The following is a 25,900-nucleotide window of genomic DNA, read 5'->3' as shown; positions in this document are numbered from 1 at the left end:
CTATCAATTTTTTATCAATTTAAAAAATACTGGAGATGATAACAAATTGTGTGTGTCTGTGTTATGGAAATATCAGGCACAGAGCAGAGGAGGAGGGTATAATTTGCTGGTATTAAGAGTTGTTAGTGTGCTGAAACACTAAGCCTGTTGCAAAACTGTTTTTGTTTTTGTTGTTTTGTTTGTTTGTTTGTTTTTAAGAGCAGGGAAGAACATTGCCTTGTGAATATATAAGAGCAGTTAACAGTTCTGCTCAAATGCAATATGGTGCTAAAAGACCACAGAGTGACTAGTAAGTAAATAGAGATGCTTTTAAAGACAATGTGAAACACTGTTTTACTGGGGTTGTTATCTCTTGGCAATTATGCTGACATGTTTTAGTGTTGCTTTGAGTTCTTTTTTAAATCCCATGAAGAACGGGAAGTAATGCTCCAGTGTTCAAAGAGAGCTGCCAACATAAAAGAGTCAAGAATCTTGGCTACAGCAGGAAACAAATGCACACATATGTGCATACACACACACATACACACACTCATTAAACTTTGAGTCAGATTTGTCTTCCAGTTGTAAAACAACTGGCTTTGTGTCCTCAGGCATGGCACTAGATCTCTGTAAGCTGAGGCACAATGATCAGTAAGATATACATGATACCTCCCAGATCGCAAGATCTTTTGAAATAACATAAATGAGACATTGTATGTGAAAGAGGTTTGTAGATAGCACACAAATTTAAAAAGAAGAGATTCCCAAGGATCTTAAAACAGAACTCTGCGGGAGTGGGATATAAAACAGATTGTTATGGGAGAACACATGGACACATAGAGGGGAACAACACATGCTGGAGCCTTTTGGAGAGTAGATGGTGGGAGGAGGGAGAGAATCAAGAAAAACAACTAATGGGTAGTGGGCTTAATACCTGGGTGATGAAATAATCTATACAACAAGTTTACCTATGTTACAAACCTGTACTTCTACCCCTGAACTTATTATGAAAGTTTAAAAAAAAAACATGTACAGACTATATGGCTTTAATGGTAAAGGGAAGGCATTAGGGCCTGCTCAGTTGTCATGTTCAAAGCAAACAGATAGCAATCGTGGAAGCCAAGTATTTGGGGTTGTATGAGTTTCATTTTTATCAAAAGCTGATTGCTAATAGGTCCAGCCCATGAGCTATTTCAGAGGGTGTAAAAACTACAGGGAAAAATCTGTACGCTGACTAAAGGACAATTGTTCCATGTCCTCTCTGGGGAGGCACAAGCAACTGCATCAAATCAGATGATTGGCCAGTGTTCCATTTAAAATAGAATTTCCTAAACATGAATAAACCAGAATAGGTAATGGATTATTTAAATGAACTTTAAGAACATTTATAGCATAGATCAATACCAGCTATTTTTTTCAATCAATGATTACTCTGTTTCTAAATGTACCCATTAGCGTGTATACAAATAGCCCTAAGGGAAAAAGTTATGTGGCCTTACTTCTGATTTCCTAATGAAAATGTTAGCACTTAACAAAGAAAATAATTTCTCCATACCTGAGAGAAAGAAATTTGAAACCCACAAAGAGAAAAATATAGCACTGATAAGGTTTTTATTTTTTTCAATCCCTTTTACTTCGTTATTCTAAGCCCCTCTCAATAGAGATGAAAAAGTTGAAAAACCTAAACTTGTGTCCCTTTTTGAGTGATGTCTTGTTTAGTTAAGTGACACTGATAATATAGTTTTTATGTCTCTAAAAAAATTATTTAAATTATTTCCATTGAAATATCTTGGGGTGATAAAAGAAAAAAAATTAAATTTAAAGGAGTTTAATTGAACAATGAAGGATTTGTGAATTGGGCAGCCTCCTGAGCCAGAATAGGCTCTGAGACTCCACACAGCCATGTGGTAGATGATTTATGGAAAGTAGAAGGAAGGTGATGTACAGAAAATGGAAGTGAGGTACAGAAGTATCCGGATTTGTTATGGATTAATGTTTCTTACTTGAACACAGTTTGAACAGTTGGCTACATTTGACTGGCCAAAACTTGGTGATTGACACAATTGTCGGCTATGGGTCTGGTCACACCTTCACTTGCTATAGTTCACGATGTACAGAGAAACCTTTGGGCCCAACTTAAACATGTAAGGAGGCAGGTTTAGGCTAAACCTGATTTAATAATTCCCCCATTTTGCTTATCTTCTCAATTTTGAGAGATTGACCAAAACTTTGGACATTGATGTTACTATCAGTATCATTAATGTACTTATTTGGCCTTAAAATCCACTGGAAAATAGCAAAACAGTGGGTTTTGTAAGGTAGGAGTAAGGACTTCGGGGTTTTTTTTTGTTGTTTTTGAAAGGATTAAAGTAGAGGGTACTTCTTTATGCTGCAATGTCCTCTTTACGGGAGAGAAAAACAACACCTGGTCTGTTCTAGGATCTATTTGTTTCCTTAAAGTCTTAGTTTGATTACGCCACATTTAGCATGAGTGACTCCACTTTGGTTTGGTCTGGTCTATTGGGACCTAGTGCGTGAGCTCAGTCCAAAACAATGGTCTCCCATAATTTTGTTTAAAAATTCCCCACTTTTGGTCACGATCTCACTTAGGTGAGAGTGTGACCAAAACTTAAGGCCTTAACACCACTTTCACTTACCACCATTTTTGGTTTCCAGTCTCAGCATATCATTCATAGGTTATGGTGTCCTCATGGTCACACATGTCTGTCAGCTCTTGTCATTCCAGTTGAAGAGATACCATTTGACATTCTAGAGATGGCTACATGCAAACATTTAAAACTTTTGAGAGAATACAGTGTACCAGGAAAACTATTATGACTGTCAGGAGAATAATACCAAGAGTTTGGTGTATGCTTCTTACCCAGGGTCCCCATAAAACAAACCACCTAAAATTAAATAAATCAAAGAATGAACTAGATAAGAGACCACTCAATTAACTCAGCAGTCTTTTCGTTAATCTTCTATAACTGAATATCTATAATCTACATTTGATATATTTCTCCATAGGACAAAAGTGCTGGCAGCTCCTCAGATACTTCTCTGTTTAGCCAGTTTGTAATCTAGAGCAATTTTATTTCAAAGGAGAATTTAAAGTCTGTCGTGTAACCACAGCCTTTACAGTAGAGTCTGCAATAGAGCCTATTATGAGGGATACATTTCTAATCATTGCTTTTTTATTTTTATTTTTTTTTACTCCAAACCATGAAAGAAAAGGACCTAACAAATGATGCCTTTCTAGAAGAGTGAAGGCCTCCTGGCAATGTTCTCTTTAACCCATGGTGTGGGTTAGGAGGAGTGAACCAATGTTCTGTTTCTAATTATGTGACAAAGTATATACCATTAAGATTTCTCACCTACATTGCACCTTCATCTTTCATCTATCAAGATATAAGTTATCTATGTATAAGGCTGGCCGCAAAATTATTCACAAATAAATGTATACCCGTATGTGCACAAAATAGACCCTCTTTTCACTTCTATTGTTCATAGAGGCATAAGCAAGGGAAAAATATTCAAAGATAAGAGTCTCATAATAGTAGAAATCTTGATCCATGATTTTGGGAAAAGCTGTTCATATCAAGAATATCTTCTTCTTCTGGGGAGAAAATTCCCTGGTTAGCTTCACCTTAAGGGTTCCAATGGGTGTGCAGTTCTAAGAGTGTGGAGGAATCCTTCTCAGTTGTGAGATTATTAACCCAAAGTTCAAGGTCCTGAAGTTTTTGCTGGAGTGTACATGGCAAGGAAATTATCTCTGTTGTTCTCAGAAGATTCAGTCTTCAGGTTCTAGATTGTAAAGGGGTGGATTGTCCTCAGTCAGTAAACCATTAAAAGCTTTTTTTACCAGATGAAAATACACATAAATAGAAAATACAGTCCTAGGATTCCTATAAACACAAAAGACTCCAAATAGCCAAATCAATCTTAAGCAAAAAGAGCAAAGCATGAGGCATCACACTACCTTATTTTTAAAATCTGCTACAAAGTTGTAGTAATCAAAATAGTATGGTACTGGCAGGAAATCAGGCACCTTGGCCAATGAAACAGAATAGATAGCCCAGAAATGAAATCATGCAAATATAGTCAAGTAGCTTTTTACAAAGCCGTCAAGAAAATACAATAGGGAAAGGATAAAATTTTTAATAAATGATTGTTGTGGAAACTAGAAATCCACATGCAAAAATAAAATAAAATTGGATGCTTCACTTACACTGTACACAAATATCAACCCAAAATGGATTAAAGAATTAAACATAAGGCCTGAAACCTTAAAACTCCTAGAAGAAAACATAGGAGAAAATCTCCTTGACATTGTCTTTGGCAATATTTTGAATACCAAAGTAAAATGTCAGACAACACAAACAAAAATAAACAAGTGGGGAAACATCAAACTAAAAAGTTTCTGCATAGCAAAAGTAGCAGTTAACAAAATGAAAAAGTTACCTACAGAACAAAAGAAAATATTTGTAAGCCATGATTCCAATAAGGAGTTAATAAGGAACTTACACAACTCAACAGCAAGAAAACAAACTGATTATAAATGGACAAAGGACCTAAATAGACCTTTCTCAAAAGAAGACATACAGGCCAGGAGTAATGGCTCATGCCTGTAATCCCAGCACTTTGGGAGGCTGAGGCAGGCAGATCACTTGAGGCCAGGAGTTTGACACCAGCCTTGCCAACATGGTAAAACCCCATCTCTACTAAAAATACAAAATTTAGCCAGGTATGGTGGTGCACGCCTGTAATCCCAGCTACTTGGAAGGCTGAGACAGGAGAACCTCTACCACGAGGAAGAGGCTGCAGTTAGCTGAGATCATGCTACTGCACTCTAGTCTGGGTGGCAACATGAGATTCTGTCTCAGGAAAAAGAAAAAAAAAAGAAGACATACAAATGACCAGCAGGTATATGTAAAGATGCTCAGTATCATTAATCATCATGAGAATGCAAATGCAGAAATACACAATGAGCTATCACCTCACACTTATTAGGAAGTCTATCATCAAAAAGATAAAAGATCCGTGTTGGTAAGGATATGGAAAAAAGGAACCATTTGTATTAATATACTGTTGGTGGGAATGTAAATTGGTATAGCCATTATTTAGAAAGTATACTAATTATCAGGGTAATGCAAATCGAAACTACAATGTGATACCATGTTACTACTGCAAGAGTGGCCATAATAAAAAAATAATAGATGTTGGCATGGATGTGGTGAAAAGGGAACACTTACATTGCTGGTGGGGATGTAAACTAGTACGACCACTCTGGAAAACACTGTGGAGATTCCTTAAAGAACTAAGGGTAGACTTAACATTTGATGCAGCCATTCCATTGCTAGGTGGAAAAGAAGTCATTATACAAAAAGGTACTTGCACATGCATGTTTATAGCAGCACAATTTGCAATTGCAAAAATACGGAACCAGCCCAAATGCCCATCAATGAGTAGATAAAGAAAATGCCATACACACACACACACACACACACACACACACACATACCATGGGATACTACTCAGCCATGAAAAGGAATAAAATAATGACATTCACAGCAACCTGGACTGAATTGGAGACCATTATTCTAAATGAAGTAACTCAGGAATGCAAAATCAAACATCCTATGTTCTCACTCATAAGTGGGAGCTAAGCTATAAGGACACAAAGGCATAGGAATGATACAATGGACTTTGGGGATTCGGGGGAAACAGTGGGAAGGGATATGAGGGCTAAAAGACTATACACTGGGTACAGCATACACTGCTCAGGTGATGGGTACACCAAAGTCTCAGAAATCACCACTGAAAAACTTATCCATGTAAACTGTTATAGGTAGTCAGGCATGAGCAGGGCAAAAGAGGGCTCCCCACCCCACCACCTACCAGGAATGTCAGGCGATTGGGTGACAGTTTGACAATCATCACATTGTCTCTCTATAAGTGATCATTCTGGCAGCCAGTGGCAGGAAGAGAAAAAAAAAACCTATTTTGTTCCCCAAAAACCTATTGAAATTAAAAATAAAAAATAAAAAAAAAAATAACAGTATGGAAGTTTTTCAAAAAATTGAAATAGAAGTACCATATGATCCAGCAATCTCACTTCTGGGTATACATTCCAAAAAAATTAAAGTCAGGATCTAGAGGAAATATCGTCACTCCCATGTTTATTGCAACATTATTCACAATGGCCAAGATAGGAGAACAATCTAAGTGCTTATCTGTCGACAGATGGATGGATAAAGAAAATGTGCTTTGCATATACTTTAAAAATTTTTAAATAGATTTTAAAAAAAGAAATATGGAATGCTTCACGAATTAGAGTGTCATTCTTGCTCGGGAGCCATGCTAATCTTCTCTGTATTGTTCCAATTTTAGTATATGTGCTGCCGAAGCAAGCACTATATATGTGTGTGTGCATGTGTGTGTATACACATACAATGAAAGTACATAATTATTCAACCTTAAAAAGAAGTTTCACTATTTGCAAACTTAGCATGAACCTTGAAGACATTATGCTAAATGAAAATATGCCAGAAACAGGAAGACAAATACTGCAAGATCTCACTTTTATGTAGAATCTAAAAACCAAAAAGCTAAGCTCATAGTAACAGAGAGTAGAGTGATAGTTACCAGGGGCTAAGCTTGAGGAAAAGGGAAGATACTGGTAAAATATGGCAATCCTTTAATTATAAGGTGAATAAGTAGTAGAGACTTAATGAACAGCATGGTGACTGTAGTTAATTATAACGTATTGGATATGTGAAATTTGCTGAGAGTAGGCCTCAAGTGTTGTCACTAAACACACACACACACACACACAAAATGAATGTTATATCAGAATTAATTGAGGTTCTTTAAGAATGACTCTTCCTTTACTCAGGAACAAATACTTTCCAGCACATTGTCCAACACTTTGTTCATCTTAAACAAAACAAAAGCCAAAAAACTTCAATAATCTATTCAAACAAATTTGAGCAAAATGAGAAAAACTAAGGATTTCAGTTATTATATAAAATTATTAATAATCTGTCAATACTTTGAGGCATTGCTGCTGTATTAGTCTGTTCTCATGCTGCAAATAAAGACATACCTGAGACTGGGTAATTTATAAAGGAAAGAGATTTAATTGACTCACAATTCATCATGGATGGGGAGGCCTCAGGAAACTTACAATCATGGTGGAAGGGAAAGTAAACACGTTCTTCACATGGTGGCAGCAAGGAGAAGTGCCAAGCAAAGAGGGAAAAGCCCCTTATAAAACCATCAGATTTTGTAAGAACTCACTCACTATCACGAGAACAGCATGAGGGTAACCACCCCCATGATTCAATTACCTCCCATGAGGTCCCTCCTAGGATATGTGAGGATTATGAGAACTACAAGTTAAGATGAGATTTGGGTGAGGACACAGTCAAACCAAATCAGCTGCCAAATATGATTCACATTGGACACAATTTAACAGAATGACTGAAGGTTGATGCATTGCCCACTCAAAAAGTAACATTTAAGAATTATAAACTGAGTAAGCATCTCCCATTACATTAACAAATACAAAATGCAGAGGAATTGTGGAATGAAGAAGGATGAGCTGTTGTTTTGTTTTGATTTGTTTTAATTGTTTGGGTGTTTGGTGTAATAGTTGTTTGCTGTATAACAAATTACCACAAATCTCAATGACTTTAAACTATAAACAATTACTCAACCACTGTTAGCTTCCAGAGTCATCTCTACATTTTCTAGAAAAAAAGAATCTTGATGCTAGAGATTTTCCTTATTGGATTTCTGACTTGCAAAATATCTCCCAAAACAAAACCTGGCCGAGTGGGAAAAGTAGACTGAGTAACCCAGTTTCTCCAGTCCAAGGTTGGAGATCTTGGCTCCTGCAGAAGCAAACTAGGAGACTGTGGGAGGGGAGTAAATCTGACAGATGGACTGATCAGTGAATCTGGTGGATTTACATAAGGAACATCTCTTATGGTTTCAGAAGCCCTTGTCCCTGCTGAGATTACTCTAGCCTTCAGAACCTGCATTCTGATCTTTAATGGTAGTGTGATGCTGTGCTTTTCCAAACTTTTCTTTCAACTGGTTAGGAGGGAGCCATGTCAAATCAGGAATTCTCACTTAAAATCTCTGCCTGGAGATGGAGTTTTTCCTCGTGTCTTTTCAGGCATGGTAGATATCTCTGCCTAAGCCCCTGTTACTCTTCTAAAATCAGGTCAAAGCCTTGCATGTACCCCTGAGCTGCAGGATCCTGAGTCTACAATATCAGCCCCAATTTCATCTGGGCCTGGACTTAGCACAGGAGCTGGTACTGACTCGTCTATTTGTAATGGACCTTCCTGCTTCTTGCCTTTGTTCTGAGGACAAAGCCACGGAAAACACCTTATCTTTGCTTCCCTTTTTCCTGTTGAAAAGGAACCTGTGTGTACTGTGGCAGGACTAGCCGGGTCTTGCTTCCAGTTGTCTCAGGCCATTCACTGAACTAGGCAGAGTGGCCCTTCCCTCTGATTTGGCTATTCTACAGTCCTTTCTGTCCATGGATATGCTTTCCTGCCTTGAGATACCTAGCATCCTCTTTCTCAGCTATTAAAACTACAAGCCTTCTCTGGCTTTTCCTTGTAGCCTGAAGCTTAGGATGCTCCTACTGGCACAGCCTACTCTTTCTGGCTTTCCTATCAGTACCCAACACCTGGGAAGCTTCCACAGCCCAAGTAAACTCACTCTGGGGATGAGATTCCGAGACTAACAGCCAAGCATTTTGAGGCTAGAAGCAATGTAATGGGTAGGCCTGCAGCTGGGGCTTGGGCTGGGGCTCTGTATCCAAATGAAGAATTATGCCATCAAGAGGCTGTTTTTTAAAGCATGAGTGTCCTGTATCTTGCTCAATCAGCATGTGAGTGGTGTGTGGCATTGCATTCTCTGCTCACTGAAGTCCCTAGACCACACACAAGACCTTATTGTGATTTTCCAGATAACTAAGTATTAAGGAGAAGTTGAGTGTTTGTCCTTAAATTTTTCCAAAGATACTTTGACTATAGTAGGAACACCTAAAGCCATTTCTATCAACTCCTTGATAGGCAAGCTGCACTTGAAGATGTCTCCCTTCTTTGATGAGGCTGAAATGGGCAAATCAAAGTACTCAGTGAGATGGCTGACAACGAGGTGGCCAGCCAGGAGAGATTATTTTTAGTGGACCTCAGTGGAATTGAAATAGATTACAGTGAAATCGATAAATGGATGTATAACAATAACTATAAATAAATGCCTACTTATTTTTAAAAGGATAACATAATTTCTACTGTTTTAATCTTTGAATAATGCAAAAATATTTTAATGGTTTGCTGGAAGGGATTATCAACTGCTTTTTGGTCATCGGTCCTTTTTTCAACAGGGCACAGAAGCTTATTCATCTCACAGACCATCCATGTGGGTGTGGCAGAAGGCTCCAGAGTAAAATCTCAAACACAGTGATCTACTGGTTAGGGATGATAATATTTAGCAAATTCAGTACTCCTATAGGATAAGAGAGTGTGTCCACAATTTGTTCACTGATCCCCTTCTTGTATGAGGTGGCTCTGGGCCATGTTCTTTCTGTTATGGCTGATGTGGAGAACAATGACAGATCTTTGGAAGGCTCTGATTGAATATTGCAGTTCAAGGTTTGACCTCAAGCAGCAGCATCCTATTAGATGGAGCATACTGCTACCTGCAGGAATAAGATGACAGTAGCACCTCCCTATTCCCTCACTGTGACAACCAACAGAGTCTAAAGACAATGTCAAATATTTTCTGGGGAGCAAAATCACACTGTTTTGGCAGTAGATTAGAAGTTACCAGGAGATGGTGGAGGAAGAGATTTAGGAATTATTGCTTAATGTGTGCAGAGTTTCTGTTTGGGGTGATAAAAATCTTTGGAAATAGATAGTGGTGATGGTTGTACAACATTCTGAATTAATGCCACTGAAAAATTGTGAAAATGGGAAATTTTATGCTACATGTATATTTATGACAAAAATATAAGGGCAAATATGTTTGTGGTTGAAATGTAAAAATATTGAAGTGTTTCAGAACCACTCAGATACAGACACCTGCTTCCCTACAGTTTGTCTAGATGATCTAATTTGTATTAAAGAAAAATTGTTGCTTTTCTAAAAATACCTTAGGAGTGACAATGAGAGTGAGTAGTGTATCTCTGCACAAACGTTTTACAGATCATATCTTTGTGATTGTTTTCTCTTGACTTGTTTAGCACTGCTCTATCTCTGAGGGCTATTATCTGCCCTCCTCCCATACAGTACCTCACCCCCTGGCTCCCCACCTCCTCTCCCCGCTAGATCCCTGTCCTTATTCAATGGTTTAGTCTCTTCTCACTTTATCATACAAAGCAATTTGGCTTTCCCCATTTCCCATCTTGATGTGCAATAACTCCATTATTGGGAGGTGAAAATATCCTCTGTTCAACATAATTGAACTTGTTTGGGCAGCATTTGGAGTTATATATCACAAAACAAAAATACAAACAAAAACACACAAAACACCCAATGAAACTGGAGAAAACAAAACAAATGACAAAACAAAAAAAAATTTCTTTCAGTCACTCCAAAGGTATTTCCATTAATGAAGAGTATCCTGATTTTCTTCATCTATTTTTGAACTTGTTATTAAAATTCTATTGGCCCCTCCTCAATTTTAAAAACAGGAAGATTATATTGTTGATAGTATATATTTATACACACATACATACACATATATTTGTGTGTATTATATCACCATATTAGGTAGGCATACAACAGTTATTCTAGTAGGTTCTTTATAAAGAATATAAAATGTTGAAATTAAGCATTCTATCATTTTTTTATTTTCACCCATTCTAGTGCTCATTCTCATGGATTAGCCTTGGCTCATGAGATCTAATTATCTCTTATCCAAATGCTGAACCTTTATCAAACTGACACCTTCTTTCTTTTCCTGTTTTCTCCTGCATCAAGAGCTTCTTCATCATCTTCCTTCCCTACAGAATTTACATGTCAAGCAACATCCTTCTTTTTCTTCTCCTTTGACTTTAGCAGAATTATCTGTTTTAGAAATCCATCCACAAACCTGATCATCTCTGGTGCTTCAATATAACAATTCAGAACACCAGTGATTAAAAACACTTATTTATTTAAAGTGCCAGGGCAGCAAACACACTTATAAAATCTAAGGTACTCAAAACAATAGTTACAAAATCAGAATAATGAAAATACAGAACATAGTTTTAATCAAAATTAAAACTTTAAGATGATTGTTGAAAATGGAGCTTATTGTTAAAGCCTGTTCCTTACCATCCATAGTAAGAGGTCAAGTTTAATTTATACAATTAATAAATCATGAAATAATGATACAAACAGTATTTTAAGGTGTGGAGGTTAATAGTGAATGGAAAAGCTAAAAGTTTAAAGAGTTTGGTTACCTCTGAGAAGCATGACTTGAGAAATAAGTGGTGATGAGACACTGTTTTTAATGCTTTACTTTTTATTTTTATCAGTTTAATAGAAATATTTGATTCTAAAACTTCACATATTATTCTGAAAATCTGAAAATTAAATTTAAAAGTAATGTGAGCTTCATTAGTGTTTAATGGAGATTTTAAAATTTTTAAAAAATCATTTAAGTTTGACTACTACATAATCAAGTTTTTAAAAATTCTACCGACTATTCAAATCCAATTTACAAAGGGTAGATATTCTGATATGATCCCCTACCATAAAACATGCAAATATTATTTTAGTGAGAAGGAATGCATTTTTAAAACTATTGTTGAGCTCTCACAAAAATAAAGCAAGTCTTCAATGAACAACAGCAACCACCACTACAAAAATCTTCAACAAACCTAAAGGAAAACAAAAATGGTACTATAAACCTAACAACTTGAACTAGAATGGAAAAGGGCACACCAAAGCCAGAGCTGCTCTGGAAGTGTTCTGAATCCTTAATCCTAGCAGTTCCCTGGATATCAATCCCACTACAGAGTGGGATTTCAACATAGCAAATTGGAGAAACTAATGTGAGACCTCTCCACATTGTCAGGAATCAAAAATAACTTTATCTTCAATAATCGAGCAATGGAGACAGAAGAATTTATTGACACCAGCCAACCATTAGGCAAGAAAAACTACATAATTAATCCATTTACTGATTTAAGCAAATGTTAATACTCAGCCCCACAGATGCCTAAAAAAAAAATGCTTGCTAGTTCAGTGTAGGTATAAATAAGGAAGACAAATATGATAGCATCAGTAGTTTGTTTATATAGGTTGTACATCTTTGAAGAAATATAGCATCATTTACATGATAAATGAGAAAGTATATTGACTTATCTTTAAGGAGATCCTAATTCTCACAGTGTACAATTTATTTTTGTTTTACTGAGGGTACAATGTGCCCTATTAATACCAATAAATTCCCTTGAAATTGGAGACAGAGGTTGATTTGGTTTTTGGTGATTTTATGTGCCTTTCTCCTGTAGAAAGAGACCATTGGGGATTAGAATAAGCACCACTTTATTACATTTCTATCTCCCTTGTATCCTTAGATTCCATAAATATGATCTCCTTTTCTATTTCCATTATATCACTATAACCTTATATTTTGAAGAATATTTTGTTTAAATAGAATTCCTTCTTACTCAATGTATAACACACTTTTTTTTTCTTTTTCACCAAAGTCACTTTCAAACCTGTAACACTTGATTGGAATTCCATGTATTTCAGGTGAACTTTTCCCTACAATTCATTTTTATTTACTTTTTTATTAATTTTGGTCTTATAGACTTGCTTGTGAGAAATAAAAGGAAAATTCATTTATAGCTATTAAATGACAGAACATGTTCTTATGTTATGTAGACTTCATGATAAACTTATTAGATAAAAGATATTATCCTCATTAAAATTAGAAAATTCATTTTTGTTTGTATAGCACAATACTTATATAAGAAATAATTATTGCTATTATACTGAATTACAATGTTACACCCTTACATATAGTTACACTCTTGGCTAAGATTTATTACAGCAATGTGCTATAGTAAAGATATACAGCTGAATCATAAGAGAAAAAGACATGTGGAAGAGTCCATTTAAAGGTCTCATGTTTTCTTCCTCCCATGAGCAGTCACAGACAGCACACACTTCAACCAGCAATAAAAATGCAGCAACAGCTGTGGGAATTTTCTGCTCAAGGAAGCCCATTAGAGACTCGGTGACCAAGGCTTTTATTGGGGTCGCTTATGTAGGTATTACCTGCCTAGCATGTACCAAAGTTCTAGACTCCCAGAAAGAAAGCATGTTTTTACCATCAACCGCATTGTACAAATAGTTTAGGCACAGTAAGCCACTCTTATTAGTTAGGGTAAAAGTTTTATATCAATGTATGAAACTGTTTACCAGCCAAGTTTCCAGATGCCAGCCAAGGGTTAACGTTGCAAGCTGGCATTTCTAAACATAGCAGTCTTAGGTTTGCTTTATTAACTTTTCTGCATAGACTTCAGTTTCTATCTAGATCTTTTTGGCCAAGAATCCTTAGGATTCTCTGAATGGCACATGTGCTTAACATGTACAGTATGGTATTGTGACACGTGGCTTCCAATCCTACCACTTTGACTAGCTATATAGTATATAACAGTCTCCCATTAGCACCTGAGAACGGTTAAAAAAAAAGCAGAAAACTATTAATATCAGAAAGTAATGATGTAAAAACACCAATCAACCTAAATTTTTTTTTTTTTTTTTTTTTTAGTTTGAGACAGTCTCACTCTGTCACTTGGCTGGAGCGCAGTGGCATGATCTCGGCTCACCGCAACCTCTGCTTCCCGGTTTCAAGTAATTCTCCTGCCTCAGCCTCCCGAGTAGCTGGGACTACGGGTGCGTGCCACCATGCCCAGCTGATTTTTCTATTTGTGGTAGAGACGGGGTTTCACCATGTTGGCCCGGATGGTCTCAATGTCTTGACCTCGCGAACTGCCTGCCTCCGCCTACCAAAGTGCTGGGATTACAGGCGTGAGCCACCGTGCCTGGCCCAACCCAAAATCTTAAGGTTAGTTAAACTTCTTTTTTTTTTTTTTTTTCCTGAGATGGAGTCTCTCTCTGTCGCCCAGGCTGGAGTGCAGTGGCGCCATCTGGGCTCACTGCAAGCTCTACCTCCCAGTTTCACTCCATTCTCCTGCCTCAGCCTCCGGAGTAGCTGGGACTACAAGAACCAGCCACCATGCTTGGCTAATTTTTTTGTATTTTTTAGTAGAGACGGTTTCACCTTGTTAGCCAGGATGGTCTCCATCTCCTGACCTCGTGATCCGCCCGCCTCGGCCTCCCAAAGTGCTGGGATTACAGGCGTGAGCCACTGCACCCAGCCTAAACTTCTTAAATGAGTATAGGTGAAATAAGATTTTTTCAGACTTAAGTAGTTTACAACACTACACTGAATTTAGGAACATGAATCAAGAAAAGGAGTGATATGAAAAAGAATAAACATAAAAACAACTGGGTAGAGTTATTTGCAAACATGGTCATTCTGAATAAATGCTAAACATAAGGTAAATTAAAATAATGACAAAACTTTAAATAAGTAAAATACTTTACAAAATTAATGTCGAAACTGAAAAATGATTAAAACACTCTAGAGCCATTTCATTTTCAGATATAAAAATCAAGAAATTGATTTTCTTCTTTGTAGAGTTATTTAATTTAAAAAAAGTATTTATATTGTTCACTACATTAATAAAAATAAATGCATTGTTTCCAAACCAGAAGCACAAAATGGAGAATGAGGAAAGTTTCACCAAATCAAAAGATATATAACAAATTGAGAATGTTCCAAAAAAAGGGAGCTAAGCCCTGAAACAAGATAAATATTAAATTTAAAACATTGTAATATATGAATAAAACATTCAAAGCAAGTGTCACAAATTAAGTTTAATAGAAAAACATAAAACATAATTATAATGTATAATAATGGTATCAGTATATTACATGAGGTAGACCTCTACCAGTTGCTTTTGGATGCAAACTAAACTAACAATAAAATAATATTGATAATAATAATTATTTTTTATTGGCTCACAGAACTGCTCTATTCAGAAGGTAACACTAATTAAGAGACTAAAAGAAAGTAACTAAGGTCCACTGTCTTTAGCCTCAGTCTTTCCTTTCTACATATTTTTGCTTCTCTTTTCATGTTGACCTCATTGTGTCTTAATGAAAATTGCTGTATTCATTTAACCATGAAATATGGCAGTTACACCTCATGTTATTCATAAACTTTGTGGAAAAAATGTTTATGTCTCATCAAAAAGCCATGTGCTCCCCCAACATCCTCAGCCCTCTAGTAGCAGTGGGGCCGTATGACTATTTCTGGCCAATGGACTGTGAGGAGAAATAATAATTCCAGTTTAAAGCATGGAGAATTCAGTACACATCCCTCTAGCCTTCATTTTCCTTGTTGTGGGAAGCATGGTAGCTTCATGTTGATGAAGGAAAGCTACATAGATTGCTGAGTGATCACATAAAAAATATTCTCTAGAGAATATCTCACTTTTTTGAACCTATAACTTGAGCAAAAAGTAAAATTTTGTCATGTTACGTCTATAATGCTTTGTGTGTGCTTATTGATTGCCAATGTACAATCTAAACTTATCTCTCTAAATCAACTGGCTTTCCTGGTGGGTCTAGTTAACGAGGCACAATGAAGACACACACTATTTTAGCTTGAATAATGTGTTAACCTAGAAGAAATCGTTGTAGTGAGAGAGATTTGGTATTCCGATAGGCCAGATATTTGATATGTGCCCACTCTTGTGAAGACAGAGGTAATCTCTTAATAAAGCCTGAAATGCGGTCCTCCGAGGAGAGAAAGGTCTTGTTATTAGACGGAAAATTAGTAATGGTTGATAATAATAGCAAATGACTACTTTATGTCCCCTAAAATGTTTTCCTTACACTTATGGGATAAATTGTATTCCCCCAAAATTCATATTAAATCTCTAATCCCCAGGACCTCAGAATGTGACTATATTTGGAAATAGGGCCTATAAAGGGTAATTAAGTTAAAATGAGGCCGATTAGAGTGGGCCCTAATCCAACCTAAGCACAGCTGTCCTTATAAGAAAAGAAAATTTGAACACACAAAGACATGCAGGGATTTGCTTACACAGATGAAAAGTCATGTGAAGACACAGTGAAAAGGCAGCCACCTGCAAGCAAAGAAAAGAGAATTAAGGAGAAACCAAACCCACTGACACCTTGATCTTAGATTTTCAGCCTCTAGAACTGTGAGAAAATAAAATTATGTTATTTAAGCCATGATATTTAATTATGGCAGCCCTAAGAAACTAATACACTAATACATAAAAATATCAAAATCTCTACTAGTTCTCAAAATACTGCCCAAAAGACACTGCCTTCTTCAAAGTAGGCAACTCACATATCATCCACTTACTGCCGCACTTCCAAGTTAGGGAACTCTATTTGATGGATATTTCTCCTAATCAGTTTCAAGGGCTATCCCTTAGAATGAAATAGCTTATAGCTGAATGTTAAAATTTACAGGGAAATCCTAGGAATCAAGAATCAGTATTAAGAAATACCATATCTTTGAAAAGCAGAAAGCAAAATGCCTTTAGCACACATAAATAAATTGGCCTACATTCAATAGCTATGGGAATCTTTCCCACATTTCCTTCTTTGAAGGGTCAAATAGGCAAAAGAAATACTGCTGGAGAATGTTTAGAATGTTAAGACATATATATTAAATTATGAACATTTCCAATACGATGTATTCCAGAAATTGACCACACATTAAAATAGAGCTTGCTAACTAATACTTATGAGTTACGGATGTGTTCAAATATTGATTCCCTGAGCTCCCTAGGCAGGTAGGTGAACAGTCTCATCTCTGTTAATCTTGGTGTAGCATATAATCATTGCAATTTACTCTGTATGCCACAATGTAAAAATTATTGGGAAACAATACATAGAGAGCCTCAATAAATTTCAAAAGAGTAATTGTTCAGGCTGTATTGTCTAACTGTAGTATTATAGAAATTAAAATGGCCATATTTTTTCAATCCTGAATTCTACAAATTTTTGTATTTTAGATTTTCTAAAATTAAGGTGAGTCTTAAACTTGTAGCTGCCACACAGGTACAAGTCATGAGATAATGATCAATTCCTGTACATCTTTGAATTATACATGGTTTTAAAATAACTCTTAACATAGTCATCTATTCAATTTAAATATTTCTAATGGCAATATATTAATAAAATGCTAAAATGTGACTCTACCTCTGTTTCAGTTATGCCTCCAAGAAAAATGTACCAGCTTCTCTCAGAATTTCAAAGGGAAGTTGATGGTCAATAAAGCAGGACGTGATCATGGAGGTTCTGAACACTAATTTGGAGATCCTTAACTAACCACAGATATCTAGCTTATGAAGTAGATGGAGAAGGTGAGATGGAAATTTTAAACGACTTTCAGAGTGCATAGAATTCCCATGGTCTAAGATGAGGAATGCTTTTCTTCTACCTTAGGAGGGGAAAATTGATGTTAAAAAATCACACTCAGAATTTCACACGTTTACCCTGGAGCTTCGGGTAGAGGTAAGATCTTAAGGAACTGATTTCTCATTTGAGTCTGAGAAAGAATAGTCCTGGAATTGACTTAGATGGTGCCCATTATAATTTCTTGGAGGGATGAAGCTGCCATCAGCAGAAAGAAGCTAGAGGTGAACTGCCAATGCGTAGATGGCAAGAAAACTGCTTGAGCGACCAATTGCAGGAGATACATTTAATTCATAGTGAGAGGAAGAGAAAGAGGTTGATAAAGAAACCATCATCAGCCAACATATAGTAAACTTTCAACATCTGCCAAACCCAAAGAGGTCAATGCTTGAACACCCCAACAAAACCATGAGGTAAGTTCCTACCCACTGATACAGCCTCCTCTTCTCCAGTTTTAACCTTACGAGAGAAACCAAGATACTAGAGAATGGGGAATTTGAACACTATAAATTTTCACTCCAAGAGACTTGTTTTAAGCAGATCTAAGGAAGGGGAGAAGAGAAACATGGAATGAATTTTAAATGTAGACTATGACATTAGAATGCTTATTTTTCTTAACAGAAGTGGTTTTTATTGCCTAAAAGGAGGTAAAAAAGACATGAGACTTGCTCTACATTTCACATAAGAGGAAGAATAGAAATAGCTTCCAGAAAATTATTTGAATAGGTGAAAGGAGAGGCATAAGAATAAAGTTGATTGTACTTTTTAGAGTATTTGCCTGTACTTTTTAAGTGTGACTTTTCCAATGTAGTTGTATTTGTCATAATAAACTAACAATACATGATGTGAATTTAAACCCAAAGTTGGACACCTAATTTTTACTTTAAAATGCCTTTTGAAATATTCTAGTAATACAGCATTGAAATTAAAGTAAAAAGTATCTTCTTTATAAAAAAGTTTGCCTGTTAAATGCCATGATTTAAGGAAGTCTTATGCTTATGTGATAATATACATAACTTTGATGGCCAAAGGATTCAAAAGATTCTTTAATCAGAGAATGTAAAGAAAAATTACATTCAAACATTGAGTATGAATCACATTTAATTATTTCCCTCCAAAAGAACCATTATTAAATTGATGGTTCATCTTAAAATTATTGACATTTGAGAATTTAGAAAACATTGATAAAAGTTGTAAAAAAAAATAACAAAAGTATACCACTTGCAAATTACTTTCTCATTAGACAGCAAATCAAAAGTACCCATACAGATTATTAGAAAGCAGTAATAATGAATGACAATAATTAATATCAAATCAGAAATGTTGTAGCTATAGGTGGCACTATAACAAAGAAAAACAATAACTTAATTTCAGCATACCATTTAAGGAATAAAGAAGGGGACAATAAAACAAGCAAAAACTACTTAGGAGGAACACTCAATAAAGATAAAGGCAGAAATTGATTAAAAAAAGAACTGTCAATTAGATAAAATTAGCTAAAATCTATATCTTTGAGACAAGCAATAGAATAAGCAAGCCTCTAACCTGTTTAATATACCAAAGATAATAATAAGAAACAAACAAACACAAAAGCTCAGAACTTAGTGAGAACAGTGGTATAACTAGAGATTTGCTAGCTACTTAAAAGCAACATAATATAAACAATTTCATGTGAATCAACATTAACATATTAAAATTTTTTTTAGGAAAAGAAATTGATTACCAAACCAGACTCATAAGTTTAAAAATAAAACTGATAATGAAAGACCATGAGATACATAAAGAAAAAAGGTAAAGTTTTATTTTCTATTTTAAAAAATCTGCAGATTGGAGAGGGACAGCCTTCAGAGGCACAGAAAGTGTACTCTCTGGAGAACAAAGGGAAGGTTTGGCTTAAATAGGTAGTCCTCAATCAGGCAGTTTATGCAAATAAAGAATTCAACCTTATGCCATTTTGATTGGTAGAAATAGTCAATCCTTGATTGCGTGGTTTCCAAGTGAAAAACTAGAAATCTCTGACAAATGTTTCTCTGTTAGATGTTTCTTGTCCTTCTGTCAGCTGATTGACGGGAGAGGGGTTCCAGGTGTAGTACAGTTTGTCTTAGCACTGACAATAGAAATGACTTGGCTTGATTGTAGAAAGAGAAGTCCTGTTACACTTTTATCACATCTTTCCAGGAACACAAGAGGATATGACCACTCCTTTACCCAGCTATGGCAACCAGATTCTGTTTTAACTTTGAGCATTTCAGTTAGCCATGGGGAGTCCATTTTGTCCACTGGCCAAGGTAAGTTTTCCTCCTTTTTAGTGGAAACCTGTCATAGGCAGTGTTGATGATCAGCTTATGTTTTTGTTCCATACTGTTGCCAGAATGATGTGGCTACCTGCACTGGGTCCACCTATTCCCTTGGTGGGACTCATGTGGCTGAGACATATGTGGCCAGTTTGAACAACTTGGTCAATTGTAAAGTGAGAAGATGGGCAGGCACCCGCTAGATTTAATTCAGTGTATCTATCTTACTGATATTCAGTGGCATCTGGTAAGTCTATGGATAAGACCTGGAATTATGCAGTCAAATTGATGTTGGCAAACTAGTAAAACATTTATTCGAGCAGATAAAACAATTTTAAAGAGGAGCTAGGTGCTTAGGCTTAGTATGAAAAGGATTTAAGAAAATAACTGTGGTTGAGAAAAATTTAAAGTAGCCATGGTTAAAGATGCAATTAGCAAAAAAATTGGGTTATTTCTGTGGCATATGACATTAATAACTATGATTATGGTAAATAATATATATCACGATAAATATGAATTTAGGTATAGCATACAATTTTGGAACTCATATTAATAATACATTTAGGGCCAGGCACAGTGGCTCACGCCTGTAATCCCAGCACTTTGGGAGGCCGAGGCCGGCGGGTCACGAGGTCCAGAGATCGAGACCATCCTGGCCAATATGGTGAAACCCCGCTCTACTAAAAATACGAAAATTAGCCGGGTATGGTGGTGGGTGCCTGCAGTCCCAGCTACTCGGGAGGCTGAGGCAGGAGAATCGCTTGAATCCGGGAGGCGGAAGTTGCAGTGAGCCGAGATTGCACTACTGTACTCCATCCTGGCGACAGAGCAAGATTCGAGCAAGATTCTGTCTCAAAAAAAAAAATTATATGAATATAACTTGAAGAAAGGTACATATCTTTTTTACTATTCGACAGCATTTCCTGTATGATTTAAACACAATGAATAAACTTAGTATGTCTCTCCTGGATTTTGGGGTATTTCTGTTATGACTAATGTCCAAAAGACTTGATTTTTAATTTTGGGAAGCTTGTCAAACATCAAAAGTTTAAAGTGTTGGATGGCAATAGGATCACAGATCACTATGAAATAAAACCAAAGTTACGAAAGATTTTAAAGGTATAAAGCACAAGAAATTATGATGAAATGCAAAATGGAATTTGTTTTTGAGGCCAGTTACCTCAAAGGTAAAGAAAAACTTTTCACAATTTTCTATTAGAGGGCAGATTAATGCTTCAAGAAAACCCTTTTGTTTCAACACAGGGGCAAACACCCTAGCCCTGCATCAATGTGCTTTTGATATTAATGTTCAATTTTTAGGAAAACTTATAATTTTCTTTCCATTTTAGCCAACTTGACCACACACAAAATTTATTTCATCAGATTAATTTTTCCCACACCTTCTACAACTTACTCAGACCTTTAGTTTTGTCTTATACTTCTGAGTTTTTGTTTGTGTGTGTGTGTTTGGCATTCTACCTTAGGACAAAAACGCACTTTACTTTCCCCTCATCATTTTGACCACACAAAGTTCTCTGTCATGTAAAAGAAAAAATATTACTCTCTTTAACTTGGTTTACCAAAAATGGCTCCTACTTTCCTTCATATGTTCTGTAAAGTGAACTGTTTCTCTAATATCTAGTAGTTTTAGTTACTTATATGAACTGCAATTTTAACTCTTAGCTACACTTATTTCCAGTAAAAAGCTTAGAAAGTAAGTAATTTTGAACTTTTTTAACCAGTATTTGTAGGTTAAAACCATTTCATGAATTTTAGCTTCAAATATATTTAGCTTTTCTATACCATATAAAAATAAGATGTCAAAATATGTAAACTTCATCTTAAATAGTGTTCCAATGTTTAAACTTACTTAAAAATGACTCTGACATTTCATGAGTATCTATTAGTTAATCTGACATAACATACTTTAAAATTTTAAATTACTAAAAGTACTTTTGAAACTATGACATGGGTAACTTTTCTAATTCCATTTTCAATTGTCCTGGGTCTCACGTACCCACATGGCACCCATAGATGAATAGATGATAATGAAGGGCAGGTCCAGTCAGGGTCCTGAATTTACATACCAGTCTTAGAGCTTAGGATAGAGGACAGAGCTATGAAGATGATACCTTTAGGATCCAACCTCTCTCAGCATGCTCAGGAGGCAAAGCTGGGTCAGGGATGATTGGTTTGACTCTACCTTGCAGCTGGTGGTCCAGGTACTTCAGACATGTCCCCAGGTCCCACTTGTATAGGCCCCAGAGTTCATGGGCTTGTTCAAAGACAAACTCAGTAAGATGTGTGCAAGACTTTGAGGGAGCTAATTCACAGATAAATAAAGCAAGTATCAAAAATAGTACAGGAACAACAGTTTTATGACCTTAAAACATCTATCAAAAACAGCCTAAACTTGTATAATGAGTAAGTCCAGGCAAAATGCTTGAATTATACTTAATACTGACAATTTTGAGGACATTCTAATTTTATTTTGCCAACCATTTTAAAGTAGTTTTATTTACCAAACATAGGCCTGCAGCTAAAATAGGCTGTGTAAATAAGTATATACATACATATGTATATATATAAATATACATATACACACATATATGTATATATTTTTGCAATGGAGTCTCACTGTGCCGCCTAGGCTGGAGTGCAGTGTCACATTCTCGACTCACTGTAAACTCCGCCTTCTGGGTTCAAGTAATTCTCCTGCCTCAGCCTCCCGAGTAGCTGGGTCTACAGGTGCCCACCACCACGCCTGGCTAATTTTTGTATTTTTAGTAGAGACGAGGTTTCACCATGTTGGCCAGGCTGTTGGCCAGGCTGGCTGCGAACTCCTGACCTCATGATCCGCCTGCCTTAGCCTCCCAAAGTGCTGGGATTACAGGCGTGAGCCATCACGCCCAGCCCTATATTTATAAATACTTTGTGTAGCTTTTTTAAAAAAACCAAAAGTATCTTTTCAAGTGAATCATCTTAACCAATGTCATGACAAAACTAAAGATGAACTAGGCATCTCCAAAAATTTATAAAGTAGTACTTGCAAGATCTAGAACCACCCAAAGGGAGTTCAAAGAAAGAAAAGTCTTTGTAGTTTCAAATGGGATATAACTCACATCTGTCCAGCCACGTTGTTTAGGGCCCAGCTGCTTCTAACAGAGCACCTATACTTAAAGACCCAAAAGCCCCACATGTACCTCAGATGGAAAAGACTGGAAGTCAAAAGTTTCCATTGGAAAGGGAAAGGATCAATAACAAAATTATGCAAATAAATTTTTGCATAAAGGATCAATAACAAAAGGGTATGCCAAAAGGTCAAGAGTCATACAAACAATTTTTAAAAAGTGGGTTTGGTTCCTTGATCAGAAATCAAACCTGTGCCACAGCCAGGAGAGCACAGAATTTTAGCCCGTAGACCGCAGGATGGATTGCTATTTTGTCAATCTTTCAGGGCACTCAAGGCAGACAATTTGAGATTTATTTTAATTGTAAGTTGATCCAGCTGTCTCTTCATGGAAGGTGAAGGGTATAATTTTCTAGGTTTAGAATAAATTTTTACAGATGTTTCCTGAAGAGGGCTGGAAGGGGTAATCCCAAAAATCCCCTGAAAAAAAAATGTACTCCCAGCAATAGACTCACATTATGAAGGCAGTCCCTTTGAGTGCAACTGAAAGAGCAGGTGTCCTCGCAAAACTGAAGTGTGAGCATACCCTACAAAGCATGAGTGTAGCCCAGAGTGTGAGTGTACCCAACAAAGTGTGGGTATACTCCACCAATGGGTAACCTGTGGAACTGGGTGGGAAGAATCACTAAAAAAATAAGGTGCCAAAAACCTCATCCTAAGAACAAAAGATATTGGGTCCAAGGGGCCTTACCTCATTTCTCCCTGGTGCAGCCAGGAAGATAAGTGAGCTCAAGGGGTTCTTGCAGGTGCAAATGCATTGGTCCAGATAGTGTTGGGAAAAAGCAAGGGTGCCACTTCAAATCCCATCCTCGTCACCAAGAAATGTTAAGACCATGAGCTCTGTGGAGGAGAAAAGTAGAGCTTTATTTTCTATAAAAACTAACCTGCAGATTGGGAAGAAACAGTCTTCAGTATAAGTGAAAGTGTATTCTCCAAAGAACAAACGAAAGGTCTGGCTTAAATAACGAAAGTTCTTGCCTTCATTCTCAACCAGGTGCATTCATGCAAACGAAGAATTTAAACTTGTTCTGCTCTAATTTCTCTAAATAGGCTCTGATAACCTGGTTTCTAAGCCCCAAACCATAAGTCACTGTAAGTTGTTTCTGCCAAAGGTCCTGTGTGTGGGAGTGAGGGGAGGAGGTGTTTCTGGCTGTAGTTTATCTTGCCACAGACAAAAGGCAGTGGTTTGGCCTGCCTGTGGAAAGGGAGGTCCTGTAACACTTTTACATCTTTCTGAGAACAGAGTACATGAGAAGTCCCTCACCTTGCTGTGGCTTCCTACTTCTGTTTTAACATTCAGCACCTCAGTTAGCCATAGGTAGTCCATTTTGTCTTTTGGCTGAGGACATACATAATCATGGAAGCATTTTAAAGTGTGTCATATTATCTTAACATTAGGTATAAAACCAATTGGATAATAAATTTTGTTTTTTAGGTCACTTCTGTTTTCTGCCATGATGGAGTAACACTGACCCTTCCCAAGTAAACTACTAAAAGCAAACTAAACAAGATATGTGAAGCAATAATTTGCACATATTGGACAGGAGGAAATGCAGAAGTGTAACTTGTATGAGAAGAAAACAAATATGGTAATACCCATCGTGGTTTCAGCTCACTTCCTGGAGCATTTCCAGGATGCAGTGCAGGCAAAGGAAACCCAAACAGAGCCTAAGAAAAAGAGTGTTAAGAATTTGGGGCGGCCAAAATGGCCTCAGTTTGCTGAGCAGAGTACCAGAAATGACAAATCTATAGATCTAGCTGGAATGAAGAGAGAGAGAGAAAGAGCACCCAGGATAGTTCCCCATTAGTCTCAAGCTAAGTACTGAGCTTAAGTACTTAAGGAAACTTGCCAAAATCCAGGAGAAAAAATAAACCCTAAAAGGCTGTTTTAATGGGTAAAGATAATCATTTTAACAACTATATGTAAAAAAAAAAAAAAACAAATAAATAGGCTGGGCGCAGTGGCTCATGCCTGTAATCCTAGCACTTTGAGAGGCCAGGGAATTCACATTGCCTGAGCTCATGAGTTTAAGACCAGCCTGGCCAACACGGTGAAACCCTGTCTTTACTAAAATACAAAAAATTGGCTGAGCGTGGTGGTGTGCACTTGTAGTCTCAGCTACTCTGGAGACTGAGGCAGGAGAATCGTATGAGCCAAGGAGGCAGCTATAAAAAACTATTAAAAAAAAATAAAACTCACACCTGTAATCCTAGCACTTTAGGAGGCCAAGGCGAGAGGACATCTGAGGTCGAGACCATCCTGACCAACCTGGAGAAACCTCATTTCTACTAAAAAATACAAAATTACCCGGGTGTAGTGGCACATGTTTGTAATCACAGCTACTCCGGATGCTGAAGCAGGAGAATCGCTTGAACCTGGGAGGCGGAGGTTGCAGTGAGCCAAGATTGTGCCATTGTACTCCAGCCTAGGCAACAAGAGTGAAACTCCGTCTAAAAAAAAAAAAAAAAAAAAAAACCTAAAACAGACTATAAAAAAATCAACACATTAAACTTCATCAAAATTTTTAAAAACATTTTTCAAAGATACTATTACAGAAATGATAAGGCAAGTCACAGACTGGGAACAATATTTGCTAAACATATATCCAACAAAAGACTTTCATTTAAAAAATATAAAAAAAAAACTATTAAACTCCATTATTATTTAAAAAAAATAAATTTTTTCAAAAAAATCTAACAAATGCTTCAACAAAAGAGGAATAGGAGTGACCAACAAGCCTATAAAAAAATGCACAACTTTGTCAGTATGCAGTAAACCACAATCAGATACTACTACAAACATCCTATACACACCTTGCAAGTGTTTGTTAGCAAGGACCTGGAACAACTGGAATTCTTATACACTGCTGATGAGAATCTAAATCAATACA

The 25,900-nt window shown here is 36.5% G+C and overlaps 1 long non-coding RNA gene and 1 other non-coding gene across 3 annotated transcripts in view; both read right to left on the bottom strand.

Annotated features, from left to right (window-relative positions):
- The window catches only part of LOC129047739 (uncharacterized), a 67,438-nt gene that overhangs the window by 28,498 nt on the left and 13,040 nt on the right, over positions 1–25,900 (bottom strand). For both annotated transcript variants that reach the window (XR_008509507.1, XR_008509506.1), the window contains exons 2-3: positions 25,318–25,460; positions 23,701–23,849 (exon numbers count right to left, since the gene is read on the bottom strand). This is a non-coding gene — a long non-coding RNA (uncharacterized LOC129047739). The remainder of the gene's footprint in view (positions 1–23,700; positions 23,850–25,317; positions 25,461–25,900) is intronic.
- On the bottom strand, positions 6,287–6,393 carry LOC112135095 (U6 spliceosomal RNA). Its single transcript, XR_002916393.1, has one exon. It is a non-coding gene; the product is annotated as a U6 spliceosomal RNA (small nuclear RNA).

The sequence above is a fragment of the Pongo abelii genome, chromosome 13 (genome assembly GCF_028885655.2).
Source record: "Pongo abelii isolate AG06213 chromosome 13, NHGRI_mPonAbe1-v2.0_pri, whole genome shotgun sequence".
In the NCBI taxonomy this organism is placed as follows: domain Eukaryota; kingdom Metazoa; phylum Chordata; class Mammalia; order Primates; family Hominidae; genus Pongo; species Pongo abelii.
The sequence above is the reverse complement of the archived record's forward strand: the minus strand, read 5'-3'. Positions and strand labels throughout refer to the sequence as shown.